This window comes from Canis lupus, chromosome 32 (genome assembly GCF_048164855.1).
Source record: "Canis lupus baileyi chromosome 32, mCanLup2.hap1, whole genome shotgun sequence".
In the NCBI taxonomy this organism is placed as follows: Eukaryota; Metazoa; Chordata; class Mammalia; order Carnivora; family Canidae; genus Canis; species Canis lupus.
The window spans coordinates 34,558,156-34,575,506 of record NC_132869.1 but is presented as its reverse complement, the minus strand read 5'-3'; the positions used below and the strand labels follow the sequence as shown (position 1 = coordinate 34,575,506).

The window sequence follows — 17,351 nt, the reverse complement described above, 5'->3', positions numbered from 1 at the left end:
GTCTCCGAATCCTTCATCAATTGGCATTTTTTAAAATTTTTATTTATTTATGATAGTCACACAGAGAGAGAGAGGCAGAGACATAGGCAGAGGGAGAAGCAGGCTCCATGCTCTGGAAGCCCGACATGGGATTCGATCCCAGGTCTCCAGGATCGCGCCCTGGGCCAAAAGCAGGCGCTAAACTGCTGTGCCACCCAGGGATCCCATCAATTGGCATTTCTAATGCAAGATGATATATATCTGCACTTACAATGTAGTCCAACTTCTCTGCCACATAGTTAAAGAAACAGAGATTCCAGAGAGGAAATGCAGCATGACCAACAGCAAATCAGTAATGTGTATTAGTTATCTCCTGGGCATAACAAATTAGTTCCCAACTCAACAGCTTAAAACAACAAATATTTATTGACCCATGGTTTCTGTGTGACATGAATTTGGGAGCTTCCCAAGAAGCTCTTTCACCCAGCTGTTGGCTAAAGGTCTAAGATCTTCATCTCAGGCTAATTGAGTGTCCTTACAACATGGTGTCCCCCAGAGCAAGCAATCTAAGAGAAAACAATGATTAATTTATAGGGCCTTTTATGCCCTGGTCTCTGAAGTCACATGTCATCACTTCCACTTTATTCTATTTGTAAAGACAAGCCAGTGAATCCAGTACATATTCAAAGGGGAGAAGAACCAGTTTCCATCTCTTGAAGGGAGGAGTATCAAAGAATTTATGGACATCACATGGGGAGCAGAGTCTAGAACTCAAGAGTGTCCAATTTTTTTCAGTTATTAAATAAATTGTGCAAACATACATTGATTCTACATATATAGTGTAAAGCAGAATTATAAAATGAGCACCTGAGTAGTCACCACCCAACTTACTAGACCTAGAATTTCATCAGCACCCCAGAACTAATCGCACCTTGTGATTACAACTGCTTTCCTCCCGACATGTAACCACTATTATGACTTCTGTGATATTTATTTTCTTGCCTTTCTTTATAATTTTAATACCAATTGTGAGTCACTAAATAATGTAGTTTTCCCTGTTCTTTGAACTCCATGTCAACAGAATCATATACTATACTGATTCTTTGTCTTGCTTTTTTTTACTCATCATTATGTGTGAGTTTCACCCATGTTTTGGCATGTGACTGTATTTTATTCATTTTTGTTGTTGTACAAAAGCTTCTTATCTTTTTTTAAGATTTTATTTATTTATTCATGATAGACAGAAAGAGAGAGAGAGAGAGAGAGAGAGAGAGAGAGAGAGAGAGGCAGAGACACAGGCAGAGGGAGAAGCAGGCTTCATGCCGGGAGCCCAATGCGGGACTCGATCCCAGGACTCCAGGATAGCGCCCTGGGCCAAAGGCAGGCGCCAAACCACTGAGCCACCCAGGGATCCCCAAAAAAGCTTCTTATCTTTAATAGTTCTTTTTTGCCTTAAAGATTATGCTGTTTGATATGATACAGCTATGCCAGCTTTCTTTTGACATTTGCATGATATGTTTTCTTCCATCCATTTGGATGGATTTTTGCACTTCATATGTTTTCCAAATAGTTTTTTTTTATTTTTATTTATTTATGATAGTCACAGAGAGAGAGAGAGAGAGAGAGAGAGAGAGAATGGCAGAGACACAGGCAGAGGGAGAAGCAGGCTCCATGCATCGGGAGCCCGACGTGGGATTCGATCCCGGGTCTCCAGGATGGCGCCCTGGGCCAAAGGCAGGTGCCAAACCGCTGCGCCACCCAGGGATCCCTCCAAATAGTTTTAAATTCAGTCTGATAACCTTTAGTTTTTTAACTGGAACATTTGTTCTGCTTACATTTGATATCATTTCTGACATATTTGGATTTATTTCTGCTACATTTTCTTGCACTTTCTAATTGTACCACTTTACTATATTTCTTTTACTCTCCTTTTCTGCGTTTTTTATTTTAATGGAATATTTTGTGACCATTCAGAACTGCTTCTTCAATCAGTTCAGAAGGTGCGTTCTCTGTTTTTATTCTTTTAATAATTGATCTGGAAATTATAACAATCTATATTCAAAAATTATCAATAGCTAACATTAATCAATACATCCTCCTGGACTATTCAAGGATGTTAGAACACTTTACACTTATATGTTGGTGTTTTCATATTTTAAAATCTATCTTTTTAAAATCTCAAATACAACTATTATTAAAGCTGTTAATATTTATTTAATCAACCTATATAACTCCTGGCTTCTATGTTCTTCATCTGTTTATACATTTTGTTCCTCATTCCAGGATAACTATCTTTATCCTTGTAGCACAACCTTAAGCATTGCCTTTGGTGAGTCTCTGCTAATGGCAAATTTTTCTTCTTATTTTTTATCTGAAAATCCTTAATTTTATTTTATTCTTGAAAGACATTTTCACTGACTACAGAATTCTAAGTCAGTGGTTGTTTTTAATCAACAGTGTGCTAAAATATTCTATTATCTTCTGGTTCCCACAGTTGTTATTGAAAGTCAGCCATCAATCTACATTTTTTTCTTTTGAATAGATTATAACCTGTTTTCCTCTTTTTCTGGCAGCCTTAAAAATCTTTTCTTTGTCTTTGTTCTCCAGTTTCACTCTGAGGAATCTACATGTGTATTTTATTTATATAATCTTTCATTAGGTGTCTCAAAACAATGGATCAAGATCTTTCTTCAGGTCTGGAAATTCTTAGCTATTATTTCCTAAATTATCACCTCTTCCTCATTCTCTTAAGCTTTTCCTTATGGAATTGTTATTTGATGTATATTAGATCTTATCATTTTATCTCTCATATTGCTTAACTTCTCTTTCATAGTCCCTATCTCCTTTTTCTCTTTACTGGATCCATCCATTTCACTGATTCTCTCTTTGGCTGTGTCTAATCTATTATGCAGATTCACTGTGTGTTCACTTTAATTATATTTTTCATTTCTAAATGTAATATTTCCTTATTTTAATAATCTTTTAAGTCTCTTTCTTTTTAAACATTTTCCTCTTCCCTGCAGATATTATCATCCTTGTCTTTTTACTCCTTTTAAATGATAAGCACAGTATTTTATATTCTGTATCTGATAAGCACAGTATCTGAGATCTTGCAGATCTGTTTCTGCTGTTTCTTTGGGTTCTTGTTTCAAGTGCCTTGTTTCCTCGTGTACTTGATTATTTTTTGTCTGAGTTGTTCATTTTCCTTGGAAAATTTTTTTTGGTAATTCTTTGAAAACTGAGATGAAAAGATCTTTGTTTACTTCTTCCAGGTACCTTAAAGGCATTACTAGTCCAAGACAACTTTATAAGTTCATGGCTACAGTTATTCTGACTGTTCAGGTGATGTGGATTTGGGCCATAAATCCACTTTTCATGAGTAGCTCTTTTTCTCTCTGACCTCCTCAGACCAAGGCAACTTTTCTCACAGTCATTGAATGTGAGAGGAATCAGACCGTTTTTCTTCCAGCTCACACATACACTGAGAGCTTCCCTTTGGAGGATATCCTCTTAGACACCCCATCTTTGCTGCCCTAAGTTTTATATTCTCTCCCCCAAAACCCTTGGCAATGTCAAAACTGACACTCAAGTTTGGTGGTTGGGCAAATAAAGCACAAGTAGTTGCAGCGTTCTCAGAGCTCCTGCTTTCAATTAGCTTTGACTTTGTATCATCTTTCTATATTGTCAGCTTTTTAATGCCTTTAAGAACATATTTTTCACTTTTTTCAGCATCTCTGTTTCTACCCTGAGAATTGATCTAAATGATTCAAACTGCCAAATGCTAGACATAGAGTCTGCTCTATGCTTTCTCCACAACCCTGGATTAGCATGTTTTCTTAATTGGAGAAACCAAAACAGGAAGTAGGATGGTCCAATCCAGTGGGTGGTGGGGGTGATGGGTGATGGCTATTGGGCAAAAAGTCCTGCTGAGGATGGCGGGGGTTCCTGGCACACAAAATGTGAGCCCAAACCATGCACCTGAGTCTGTGTTCTCTAGGGAGGAGAACCTCCTGATTCTCTTAACCTCCCACTGTTTTGCCAAGGTGTTTGGAGGGTTTTAAGCAGAGGATGACACAGTCAGATGTTACTCCAAGAAAAATGGCTGTACCTTCTGTGTGGAGTTGGAGACAGCACAAATTTAGGTGGAATAGTCCAGAGGCTGTTGCAGTGGTTAGGGTGAGAGATGATGGCAGCTTGGATGGAGCTCAGGGAAGGGGAAGAAGTGGATGATTGACTGATATAAGAGGGTACCATCCATGAACATCATGCTTTTGGCATGGTTGCTCAAATTTCTTGGACTTTTGATACAATGATGATTGTAGCTCTTAAGAGATGCAACTCCGTTTTTTTTTTAAAGATTTATTTATTTATTTTAGAGAGAGAGAAAGAGCACAAATGGAAGGGGCAGGGAGAGAGGAAGAGATAATATCAAGCAGACTCCATGCTGAACGTGGAGCCTGACATAGGGCTTGACCTCATAACCCTGAGATCACAACCTGAGCTGAACCACGAGTCAGTTGCTCAACCGACTGTACCACCCAGGTACCCCAAGAGATGTAGCTCTTCTTAAGTCTCAGTTAACATGAATGGCCCAGCAGCTACTTGATTCCAATGAACCAGTGATGTGACCACACTGAGTTAACTGAGGGATACAATGCTCCTTCCTTGAAAGGGTATGCCAGATGCACCACCACACAAACAGGGGGTGAGGGGTACTGGGCATCCAAGATGTGCACAGGGCCCTTCTTTATTATGATTCCCTGGCACCCATTCCATCTTGCTTCCTGGCAGAAATGTCCATTCCCAGGTAAAGAGGATTTCAAAGAGAGAGCAAGAGGAGGGGAAATAAAGAATAGAGAGATAGGGGATCCTGGGTGGCTCAGCAGTTTAGCGCCTGCCTTTGGCCCAGGGCATGATCCTGGAATCCCGGGATCGAGACCCACATCAGGCTCCCTGCATGGAGCCTGCTTCTCCCTCTGCCTCTCTCTCTCTCTCTCTCTCATGAATAAATAAAATACTTTTTAAAAAGAATAGATAATAAAAGTAGGATGAGAGAATTACAAAAAGTCAAAATTAGAATGAGAATAAAAGGATGAAAAAATTTTAAAGCAAATATTAAAAGGAAATCAGGAGTTGAAAGTAGTGTTTATGGATAATACAATCAACTGGACTTTTAAAAGTAAGATACTAGGGGCACCTGGGTGGCTCAGTGGTTGAACATCTGCCTTTGGCTCAGGTCATGATCCCGGGATCCTGGGATCGAGTCCCACAACGGGCTCCCCATGAGGAGCCTGCTTCTCCCTCTGCCTATGTCTCTGCCTCTCTCTGGTCTCTCATGAAAAGGTAAGTAAAATCTTTGAAAAAAAAAGATATTAGAACCTGGGAAATAAAAAGCTGTGTAAGTGAGAGGGATTCACTTGGAGCAATGGCAAGTGTGGCTCCAACTCAAAAAGTAAAAATGATAATAAAGTAATTATTTAAGTGCAAAAAATGGGAGGGTTGGTAAAAGTTCAAATAGGAATATGAGATGAGAAAAAATGAGGTAGGTGGTAAGAACCTAAAATAAGAGGAAGAAAAAAAGATGATTTAAAGATAAAATCAGGTTCAAAAAGATATATGCACCCCTACGTTTATGGCAGCATTAGCCATACAGCCAGAATGTGGAAGCAGCACAAGTGTCAACTGACTGATGAATGGATAAAGAAGAAGTGGTATATGTATGCAATGGAATATTATTCAGCCATGAAAAATAATGAAATCTTGCCATTTGCATCAACATGGATAGAACTAGAGGGTATTATGCTAAACAGGATAAGTTGGTCAGAGAAAGATAACTACCATACAATTTCACTCATATGTGGAACTTAAGAAACAAAAAAAAAAAAAAAAGAGAGAGAGAGAGAGAGAGAGAGAGAGAGAAAAGAGACCAAAGAAACAGACTCAAAATACAGAGAACAAACTGGTGGTTGCAAGAGGGTAGGTAGGTAGGGGAAGGGTAGATAAAGGGAATTAAGAGTACACTTATCACAATGAGCACTGAGTAATGTACAGAATTGTTGAATCACTATATTGTACACCTGAAACTAATATAACACTGTATGTTAATGATGCTTTAATCTTTTTTTAAAAAAAGAAATTAGGAAACAAAAAGGAAAAATCCAACAAATGTGAGACCTAAGAGCTTCTGGGGAGAATAAGTGGGCCTGGTCCAGAAGGTTCCTACTCTTTCTGCTCTCAACCCCTCCTACTGCAGCAAAAAGAGGGAGTGCATGGTGGAGAGGTTGTTGTGAGCAGGGTAGGAAAGCCCCAGTCTGAGAGTTGAGAGAGCTGGGTCCCAGCTGGGTCTGACTTTCTCTCTGCAGGGCCCAAGCCAAACCCTTTCCAGCCAGACTTCGGGCTCCTCTTCCATACAGAGTAGAGCCAACCAATATGCATGGGGTTCCTTCTGCTCTGATGTCCTGGGGTGGGGAACGGATGCCAGCAGGAAGCAGGAGATAGGATCTTTGTTTTGTGGCTTCTTAGGGGAAGCACTGAATCTGGAGTCTGAAGTCCTGAGTTGGATTCTCAAGGCTCCAGAATGCAGCAGAAAGCAGAAAATGAGAGGTGCTCAGCAGGCAGCCAGCAGAGGAATGTGGCCCCCTGCCCAAGACCATGGCCATCCATGTAGGACACCCCACCCATGGCAAAGTCCATCTGTGTGCTGCAGCATGAGCACCATCCCAGAGCAAGGCTTCTTTAGCTTCTCATTGTCTGTCTCCCTGGGCACTGAGCTCCTTGAAGGCAGGCCCTTATCTTATGCAGTTCTTTATCCCAGCTCCCCACCCAGCACAGACCTTGCTAAGACACTGCTCAGTACCTGTATGAGGGATAAATAAAGCAAAAACCATAACTTACTAGGTGCTCTCACTAATGAATGGGTCCACTGACTCCTCATGACAACCCTATAAAATAAGTAGTAGTATATCTCATTATACAGATGGGGAGACTAAGACTGAGAGCACTAAAATAACTTGCCCAAGGTCACTCAGCTAAGAAGGAACCAACCTAGGTATGCTAGCTCAAAATGGCGAGATTCATCATTCTGCTACCAAGCAAGCGGGAGGGAGCAACTCTGGATCCCACAGCCCAAATGGTATGGGTATGATTTAGAGAGGAGGTTATCTTGAGCCCCACAGAATGAGGCAGCCATAGTATGGCCAGAGCATGGATGAGGCAACCTTACTATATGGTTAAGGGTGGGGACCCAGTTCTCCAAAGTGCTGGCTCATCCCTCTGAGGTCTCCTCTTCATTGGCTCTGAAGCAAATGGAATCTTCTACGAACAGAAGAGAGTAGCCACTTCAGTATAAAACCCAAGGAAGAAACAGCCAAGGGAAACAGCCTTTGTCCCTGGCAAAGGGAGATGGAAATTTCCCTGTGGGGAAGGAGCTTTGAGCCTGGAGGACTGGACAGCCTCCCAAGGGGCCTTGCCCCCTTTCAGTGCATTCTTCTCACCATCTTCCTCCCCAGGTTTTCTGAGACAGTCTCCCCATAGCTCCCACCCCTTTGCGGGCTCTGGGCCCTCAGGATGCGCCCAAGCTTGCTTCTGTGCCCTGTCTCCTCCTCCAGCCTTTTGCTGGGCCTCCAGACCCAAGCACTGTCTGGATCCTTAGGACTCCCTCATTAGGATGGTTAGGATCCCACAGCTTAACCTCAAGTCCTGAGCCAGGGGAGTTAACAGGCAGACCCAGTTCCCTCTGTATTTAAGGCAAACTTCTGGTGGAGGCTGCTGGTTCTGCCTTGTAATTGTCTCCTCATTAACCCATGAGGACACCGCAGCCTCCCTACAAGGATATGGAGCTAACCCCACCTCTGCACAGGCTCCTACAGATGAACAACTCCACTGCTCCCCTGCACTTCCCTCTCTGCCTCCTCTGATTGTCAAACTTTCCTCCTGGGCTTCCCAGGTGATGAGCTGCAGGTGTCCCTGCTCTAGTTCCTGAGAGGGTCCCTCCCCTCCTCTCCTGCTGAAAGTATTTCTAGTCCTCTCTGCTGTGAAGGTCACTTTGACATGATGAAGGCCTGTGAGGCCAAGCTGGCCCCTGCCTTCAGGAGACACAAGGAAGGAGGACAGATAGCCAAGAGAAGCCAGAAAGAACTCTGGAACAGAGCCTGGTGAGCTATGGAGGCCAAGTACAGGACCTGGTGCCCTGGCCACACACACCGCTGATTTATTCAACAGTTCCTGGGGGGCTGCTCCATGCTGGACACTGGTGGACATTGGGGAAGAACCAGGTGGATGGGGAACTTCCTCAGAGGAGCATATGGTGCAGTGACAGTCGAGATGCTGAGCACTGGCAAGCTGCATGGTTAGAGCTGGGGCCAAGCTGCTCCTCCTTCCTCCATCTCTGTTCCTCATTTCTAAAACGGGTACACGGCTACCCAACTCCTGGGCAGGTAGGAGGGTCAAATGATATGAAACGCAGAAAGTCTCCCACACGGTGGCTGGTGCAGGTGGCTTCTTCTAAACTGAAGGTTGAGGTTCAAGAATAGGTTGCAAAGAATCTAGTGAGTCATGAACAATTTCTTTTACAAAAGAAATGGAATAAAAATATTACACGCATCATACATACTAAGGGTATCATGTTTGTGAAACTTCCACTTTAGTTATAAGGCTGTGTGTATATTCTCTGGGTCGTGTGGGGAAAATGTATTATTTTTCAAAGAAGTTTGAAGGTCACTCACCTAGTGGTTCAGAGCAGGGCTTTCAGGCGACCTGGGTCTAGTTCAGATCCCAGCTCACACTGTGTGATGGGAACACCTCTCGCTCCTCCAACCCTCACCGGAGGCGGCGCACATGAACCAGGTGCTCAGAACAGCACCCAGGACCTCACAGGGCCTCAAAAAGCAGTACCTGGTCTCTGTTAGTATTGTGTATGTATCACAGGTGCTCAAGTAAGGGCTAATTGTCTCTGATTGAAACAAACAGGGAACTAGTATTTTTGTCACTGTTTTTGTCAATAACCTTTTTTTTTTTCAAGATTTTGTTTATTCATGAGACAGAGAGAGAGAGAGAGAGGCAGAGACACAGGCAGAGGGAGAAGCAGGCTCCATGCAGGGAGCCAGATGTGGGACTTGATCCCGGGTCTCCAGGATCAGGCCCTGGGCTGAAGGCGGGGCTAAGCCACTGAGCCACCCGGACTGCCCTACATTTTTAGTATACCAGGCACCAACCTCATGTCCTCACAGCAGCTCTGTGAGGTGAATTGGCTCCTTATTCCCATTTTACAGCTGAGAAAATGGAGAAGCAGAAGGTTCAGATTTAGTGTGCCTCTGGCAGGCAGACCAACCAAGCTCACCCCGGGTGCTCAACACCACAGGCACTGCCAGCCCTGGTTCCCTGCCTCTGCCTGCCCTAAGCACCCGCCCCGTGGTTCCAGTTTTGAGGCTCAGGAGCCGGCCCTCCCCGCTGGTCCTAGTGCTTGTGGTCTCACTCTGCAGGTGACCAGCCTGACCACTTTGCACAGCTGCCTCTTGCTATCACACTCCCACTGTCTCTTCTTAAAACACAAGCCCCTCAGGGTTCCCAGAGGCTGCCTTGAGCATTGGCACCTGCATCTGGGGAGCCAGTCACAGGTGAGCAGGGAGCTGGGGGGAGCCTGGCCTTTGGGGCCGGGGCTGCAGCCTGCTGGCCTCTGCTGCGGTGCCGAGCAGCCAGGAGAATGGAGCTCAGCTTCTGCCTTGGTCCCCGGAACCGAGGAGGAAGCCCCTGGAACGGAAGTCTTCCCCCGATGGAGCCCCAACTCAAGAGCTGACCCCTCCTCGCCCGGAAGTGGTGAGCCAGCACAGCAGCCCACGGGTGGGCCCAAGGTGCCAACGTCGCCGAAGCGGGATTACAGGCAGCATCCCGGCGCGGTGTCAGCCGCCGGCTCTCACCACATCGATCATCCAGTCCTTAAGACATATTAAAATGGATTTAAAAAGACATTTTGCATTTTCTCTCCTTAACACCCACATTATTGCCACACATCGGCTTTTGTTTTAATTAAAATCGGTTTTGAAATCCTCCATGAAACTTCAGTGGGATTGTTAAAGGCGGCAATTTCCTTATCGGCAGTGCGTCCCCACAACATACTGTAATAGTTATTTTGCAACAAAGCACAAGTCTTATTAATTTAGCTCAATCAAATCAGCACCACGTTAATTTATGGGGCTGTAAAAATCTGGCAGCGCTGCTCTAGATCAAGGAACTTAGGGCAGGCAAGACACCAAGTGGGATGTTTATTTTGTACAATGGTCCCTAACTGCATTTCTGTGATTTAAAAGCTTTCCGAGGCGTGCGATGATAATATTACATGCATATAGAATTGTGTGTTTGCTATGCCTCATTACTCCCCACAGAGACCCAAAATCATTTGGTATTCAACTCCTACCTAAAATATTTCCTTTTACATACAAATATTTTTTCTGCTTTAAATGGCTCCTCTATGTTAAATTTTTTTTTTTTTTTCCCAGCGCTGTGGAACAAGATCATTTCCTACGTGGGATTCTATTTTGGTCCAGTATTGATCTTTAGTGGTGGTTATTAAGTAGGTATTCGGCTCTCGCCCCTTCTTTTCCTCTGGTCAATCCCTCCAAGGCGGTTTTGGCGGGGTTAATTTTGCCTTTTTCTGCCTGTTTCTCCCCCACCTTCCAGATTCATGCTTCCGGATTTACTTTTACTAATGTCTTCTTTGGTGACTCAGAATGCTTCTCTCTCACTCATGTCTTAACAACAGAGCTTCACAATGATTACAATGATTTACCAGGAAACGCAGCTTAGCAGCCAGCAGAGGATTTGAAAGTCAGGGTGGGGCGGGGAACTGCAGCAGATGTGAGTCGGAAATCAGGAGATGGAGGCTCAGAGAGAACAAGCAACTGGCCCAAAGTCACACAGCAAGTTAGGAAGTGCACTGGACTCTGGGACTCCACCTGGATCCTCCAAGCACTAATTTTCCATCAGCTGAATAAGGACCATATAAATTGGAGGTCACTTGCGTGAAAGGCTTAGCACAGGGCTTGGCACGGGGTGGGTGCTCTGGGTTCTCCTCATTAACCCATGAGGACACCGCAGCCTCCCTACAAGGATGTGAAGCTGACCCCAACTCTGCACATGCTGTCCTTCCTCAGCAAGGCCGGGTCTGATTTTTCAAGCACCTGACTCTGAATTGCAAAGATGGACTCTGCAGGTGCAAAAAGGAACAACTGACATCTCAAACATTTACACCTGCCATGCTGCTCTCCCTGTACAGAGACACTTCCGTCTACTCCAGGAGGGCATGTGCTTGCTCTGAGGATATAGACTGGGCCCTGAAATACCACATAAGCATTAACTAATGGGCTCAAGACAACAACCTGTCTTAGAACAGGCATGCATGAAACCCCATTTAGTGCTGAGATGACAGAGACTAGCTGAGAGTTTTGAGGGCTGCCCATAGACAATCAGTGGCAGAGGGAGATTCCAACCCAAGGCCATAGCCAAGGTCAATGCCCTTTCTAGCACCCTGGTTGTGCCTGGCACCCTGGCCAGTCTGCAGGGGCCCACGGAGGCTAAGGTTTGGGGAGGAAGTTCCTGCTGGCAGCATAAGCATCTGCTAATGTGACAGCATTTGAGAGGCCCTGGAAGGCATCCCTTGCTCCCTTCCTGGCTGTAGCTATGCCTTCAAAAGGACTATCCTCTGGGGTAAGTCTTGCCTTTTCCCCACACCTGTGTATTTGTTTTCATTATAGAACCCACACTGTCCAGTTATGTTCCTTCTGTGTCCCATTAGAGAGAATGTGTTTCTAGATAGTCTAGAAACAGGAGAGCTCTCAGTGCCTGGCAAGGAGCTTTGCACTGGAGGTGGAGATTTTGATGTGTGACTCCCAGATGCCATTACATCTTTAGTGACAACGATGTGGCACTCACCACCTCCAAAGCCATTAACAACCACACCATTTTTGGGCAAAGCCCTTGTCAGAAATTCACCCTTCCTCTGAATTCAGTATTCCAGTATCTTCAGTAAAGCATTATGACTTCATCCTGAATGGCCAGGCATCCTCTCTGACCTGCCAGTGCTGGAAGGTTCCCAAACCACCTACAGATAGAGGTGTCTCAGCTATGCCGGGTAGCAACTCAATGCCATATAAGTCAGTGGAGGCGGAGAGAGTTATCTCTAGGGCGAGGAGGGCGGAGGAGCAGAGGTGAAGTTATGGGAGATGAGAAGATGGAAGGGGCATTCAGGCCTAGGCCAGATGTGGAGTGCTGGCTGTCGTGTGTGGTCCTGAGGCCTTCTAGGACCAGAAAAGTCACAGCCACGAAGTTCGGTTCTAGGCAAATGCAGACCCTTTGGCTAAGTTCCAGAAAAAAAGACCATTGAAATGGGAGGTGAGCCAAGAGTTGGCTGGATCAAGTTTCAGAAGAGGCTTTGCCACTGAGCAGGGATGTCAAGAGTAGACAGCTCCACCGTCGACTTCATTCAACAAGTACTTTGGGGAACGTGCTATGTGTCCGGCCCTCAGGTGGGCTCAGAAGGGAAGAGGAAACACAAAGCATTCCTGATGCCAACCCTGTCCTCCCAAAGCATGCCGTTGGCCACAAGGGTGCAGGCTCTGGCCCGGCTCTGGGCTCTGGGCCGGCGAGAATCAGTCCTCATTTCCTGCTGTGTTTGCCTCCTCCTTACTTTGGGAGCTGGGCTCCGTAGAGAAAATGAAAATGGTTGCAGAGGAGGCTGCTCTTTGGACCTCCTAGCTCAGCCTCTGCAAACAAATGCTAAGCCTGTGGGTACAAGGCCAGGACCCACAGTTGAACCAGTCTGAGAGGCATCAGTAGCCACAAAAAAAGAGGTGGCAAGCAACTTGGTTGCTTTCAAAATGGCTTCTCTCTTTCAAAAGGCCACAGAGGGATCACAGACTGCCTTTGTAGGAATTTGAAGAAGGCAACCTCTTAGGGCAGACCCCCCACACACCCCTACACAGGACCTCGGACTGGCACATGGATCCCAGGATGGACCTCTGTTTTTACAGCTCCCTGGGCTGGGCACACTTGTGCAATGAAAAACTTGTATAACTGTAGGTGGGGGCTTTGCTCCAGACCCCGACTGCATGATCAAAGCCACCAGGGCCTTTTCAGTTACGAATTATGAGAGGGTGCAGGCTGAGGCTCCCTCTACACATCTGGATCACCCCAGAGCTAAACCAGAACTCCCCGCAAAAGATGAGGAAAGCTGTGCTCTAACACCCTGCCCCTCCTGCCCTCATAACCAGCTCGCTCAGGGCACCAGCGTCATACCCATGACCTCCTCCATCGCCGCCTCCTTCCTTTTCACAGGAGGGACAGGTGGACGTGGCAGGGGGAGGGGGAAGCCCCCGCCCCGAAACTGCTTCTCCGCAGCCAGTGCCAGGCCTTCCTCTCTCCTCCCGGTTCTTTGAGAAGACTTTCTAAAGAAGAGGAACCTTCCGTGGTAGCAGATGGCGGATAAGTAGGAATGGTAAATAGTTTTAATTACTGCATAATGTAAGTGAGACAATAAAGGGGAGACAGTGGAAGCAAGCTGCTGCCGCCGAGGCCCTGAAACTGTTGCAGGGCCCAATTTGTCTGGCATGTGCTGTTCGCAGTCTTGGGAGGGCTTTAAAGAGAACGCTGAAAATATTAATTGCCCGCCTCACTGGCCCATCCATCTTCACAACCGAGTAACACGCTTTTTTAATTTCAGGGGAATCGTTTTCAAATGGGAATCATGCAAATGAGTATTTTAGCTATTCATTTGTTTTACTGCGAGCGCTTTGTGAGCAAATGGCCTACAGCTTGCAATGAATTAAAAGACACGGGCACTGGAGACCGATTTTTAATACAAAGTCTTGACTCGGAGACGACCCCGACCAGCAGCACAGAAAATGTTGGCATAGCAACTTTGGGCATTTTCATGCAAATTGGCTTCTATATAGATGATACGAATGCAATGTTTTCCTTCAACTAATCATCATAAAATTAGTTTCACTATATTTAAATGCCTCCACTTAATGCATTATATCCATATGCATGAAATTGCCTTCGCTAATGCAGTACATAAAATGCCAAAGATACAATGAATAGCCAAATTGCAAGCAGTTATGTTATCTCCCATAAAAACGGCTCCCCTCCCCCCTTCTTTTTTGTGAGTGTGGGTGTTATTGAATGTGTGGGCGCCAAAGGCATCTATCACAAATTGCTATTAACACACAGACACACACACACACACACACACCCCAAAGTCCTCTTCAGTTAAGTAACGTTAAGGTTGTAACCCAATCTAACGAAAGCCAGATGGAGCCGGGGCTGGGTGGGTTGTGCTCACCTGGGCTGGCCGCCCTCCCTTACACAGTCTGCAGCCAGAGGAGATGGCCGAGGGAAGAGCGTGGCTCTGCCTTGGGGTTGGCTCCAGCGGGGGTAGTTTCATGCGGCACCCCGTCACCCACTGAAAGAGAGAGGGAGAGAGATGTGTCTGAGCTAATTGGAGACCAAAAGGCCAACCGGAAATAATCAAAGGTGGAGCCAATGTGGGTGAGAACCAGCCCCCGGAAGATGAGCCCCAGCAGCCTGGAGAGATGAGAACTCTAGCAGAATATGGTCAAAGTCAATAACTGAGGAAGAGCCGGAGAGGAAGGGAGGGACACCCATGTTCTGGGTGCTGGGCTTGAAACCCTACGTCTTCCATGTCATGTCATCTTTACAACAGGGGGAAGTCAACATGATCGTCGTTGGTCTTATGGACTCTGAAATGAGTCTGAAAGAAATTGAGGAACGCATCCAAAGTCACATGAACAGTAGGTAGCAGAGGGAGGATTTAAACCCAGGACTCTCCCCACAAAGCCCCACTTTCTCTGTGCCAAGTTGCCCCCTGCAGGTGGCACCGAGTAATGGTGGGAATGGGTTCCATCACACTTTTTGCTCTAAGAGGAGCTGTCCTCTCTCCAAGCAAGCTAGCAGCTGTGAGGGTGGAAGGAGACAATGATTGGGGGGAGGGGAGGGCTTTCAACATTTAAGCTTGACTCTCTTTGAGTATCTGATGAGTCTTCAGTATGGATCCCAAGTCCCCCCAGGGTTCAAAGATTCTTTTTACGTGAACAGATTGCTGTGCTCCTCAACTTACTATCTGGGCCTCTACCTCCTCCAATCCCACCAAGGGGGTCAGGGTCTTTCTCTGCCCCAGCCTTGATGGGTTTGAAATTTAGCTTAAATATATGGATGCTATTCATGTTTGGGGTAGGCGTTATGAGAGAGAGAAGCAAGAGGTGAAACTTGAAAAATACAATCCCTTCTTTTCCACCTGGAGATGGCATTTCATCTCAGGAGGCCTCCGATTCTCACTGCTCAGGGCACTCTGTGTTGCGCTGAAGCAGCAGTGATATTTCCTCATAAGAATGCATGAGGTCACCATGGAAACAGTGTGGTGGTTTCCCAAAAAATTAAAAATAGAATGACCATATGATCTGGCACTTTTACTTCTGGGTGTATACCTAAAAGCAGGGACTCAAACAGATGTTTGCACAGCCATGTTCACGGCAGCATTACTCACAACAGACACAAGATGGAAGCAACCCAAACGTTCATGAAGGGATAAATGGAAAAGCAAAATGTGGTATGTACATACAATGGAATATTATTCAGTCTTACAAAGGGAGGAAAGTCTGACATGTGCCACAAGGGGACACACCTTGAAGAGATAAATGCTAAGTGAGATGAATTAGTCACAAAAAGACACTGTATGATTCCACTGACATGAGGTACCTAAAATTGTCAAATTCACAGAGACCGAAATTACAGTGGTGGTTGCCAGGGGATGGAAGAAGGGAGGACAGGGTGTTAGTGTTTAAGAGTGACTGTGGAGTTTGGGAAGATGAGAAGAGTTCTGTGGATGGATGGTGGTATATTTGCACACTTAAAAGTGGTTAAGGTAGTAAAACCTGTATTCTGCGTGTTTTGCCACAATAATTAAAAAAAAAAAATGAAGTAGGAAGGCATCTGCCCCCCAAGACCCCAAGCATGCCACAGCATTCAGGAGCCAAACGCTCTGGGCAGCTTGATGAAGAGGTGAGAACAGCTCCTCCTGATTGCTCAGGACAGCCCACCTCTCTCGAAGCACTTCTGTGTTCAATACAGGCCTGTTGAATTAAATGAAGTGGTAAAGTCAGGGAGACCCTTATGAGCGACAGGATTAGCTGGGGTGGAAGCCATAGCTCAGCAATACCTCCACTCTCATTAGTTTGCTCCATTTTCGTTTCCTTCCTGTCCCTTCTCCCCTTTGTCTTCTGTCTTGTGTGGACAACCCCCTCCGGACATCCCCAACACACAAATACTGCTATTACATTTCCTTCCACTGGCCTGTTTGGTTCTTGTGTCCCCTCCACAAGTGTTTTTCTCAACACCTGAAATTGTTCCTGGCTGCCGTGACTTTACAAACTCTAAATGGAACTGGCATACTCTTTTGCAAATTGAATGATTTATGCGATGCATTGTTATCCTTATCAATGCCTGTCCTTTTAACACTGGTCCTGTGGTTCTACTAGTAGCCACCAGGTGGCACGATTGGGAAAACCCGACCACTATTGATAATGGCAAATACCACCTCCCGTGGCTGTAGCGAGATTTGCAGGGATGGTGCCTAGATGGCGATTCACCAAACTATCTGTATTAAAAAGCCAGCCCTTTCAATGACTGTAAGTATAAGGGCTCTGAAAATGCCCCACAGCTCCAGCTCCTTTTCCCTCTCATATCTTAGCTCCCAGAAGAACCAGGACTGTGTCAAGGTCTTTGGTACAACCTGCCTCTAGTGTAGGACTACACGTTTCAGCCCTCGTAATACTGGGTGGACCATTCTCTTGAGATGAAAGGTTCCATCTCATTCTGTTTCTACTAGGTTTTCCAGATTCAATTTTTACATTGTTTGCTCCTGGAAAACCTCTTGTGGCTTTGTTCCTAGCACATCTTCCCTAATGTGCCTTCCTGTGCTAGTTTCTTCCATATGCCCATGGGAGGGGGGAGGGGGACGGGGTAAGCTAGATCTCCCTGCTGCAATGGAATCACTTCATCCTGGACCTGCAAAGTTGTTGCCTCCCTTCGTAGAACCTTCTTTTGTGACTAGCAGTATTCTCCTAGTTTATAAGCAGTTAAGAACCAAAGAAATGATGACTACTAGGAATTAGTGAAGATTCAGCAGGAAAAGGCAGATGCTCAGCTCACCTGGGCTCCCTCTGATGAGATGCTTTTAGACATGCTGCATTTTGATTTCTGCCTAGCATTTTGTAAGTCTCTGTTGTTGGACTTGTGAACAAAATGGAGAGATGGGGCAAGATGAGAGCTTAGAGATGCAGTTTCACAGCTGGTTAATCCACCCC

The 17,351-nt window shown here is 45.6% G+C and overlaps 1 long non-coding RNA gene across 4 annotated transcripts in view; it reads right to left on the bottom strand.

Annotated features, from left to right (window-relative positions):
• Positions 1-240: 240 nt before the first annotated feature.
• Positions 241-17,351, bottom strand: part of LOC140623167 (uncharacterized) — a 54,928-nt gene continuing 37,817 nt past the window's right edge. The window contains exons 6-7 of one of the 4 annotated variants that reach the window (XR_012022828.1): positions 14,312-14,431; positions 241-8,486 (exon numbers count right to left, since the gene is read on the bottom strand). This is a non-coding gene — a long non-coding RNA (uncharacterized lncRNA). The other 3 variants (XR_012022827.1, XR_012022826.1, XR_012022825.1) reach the window with 3 other exon arrangements.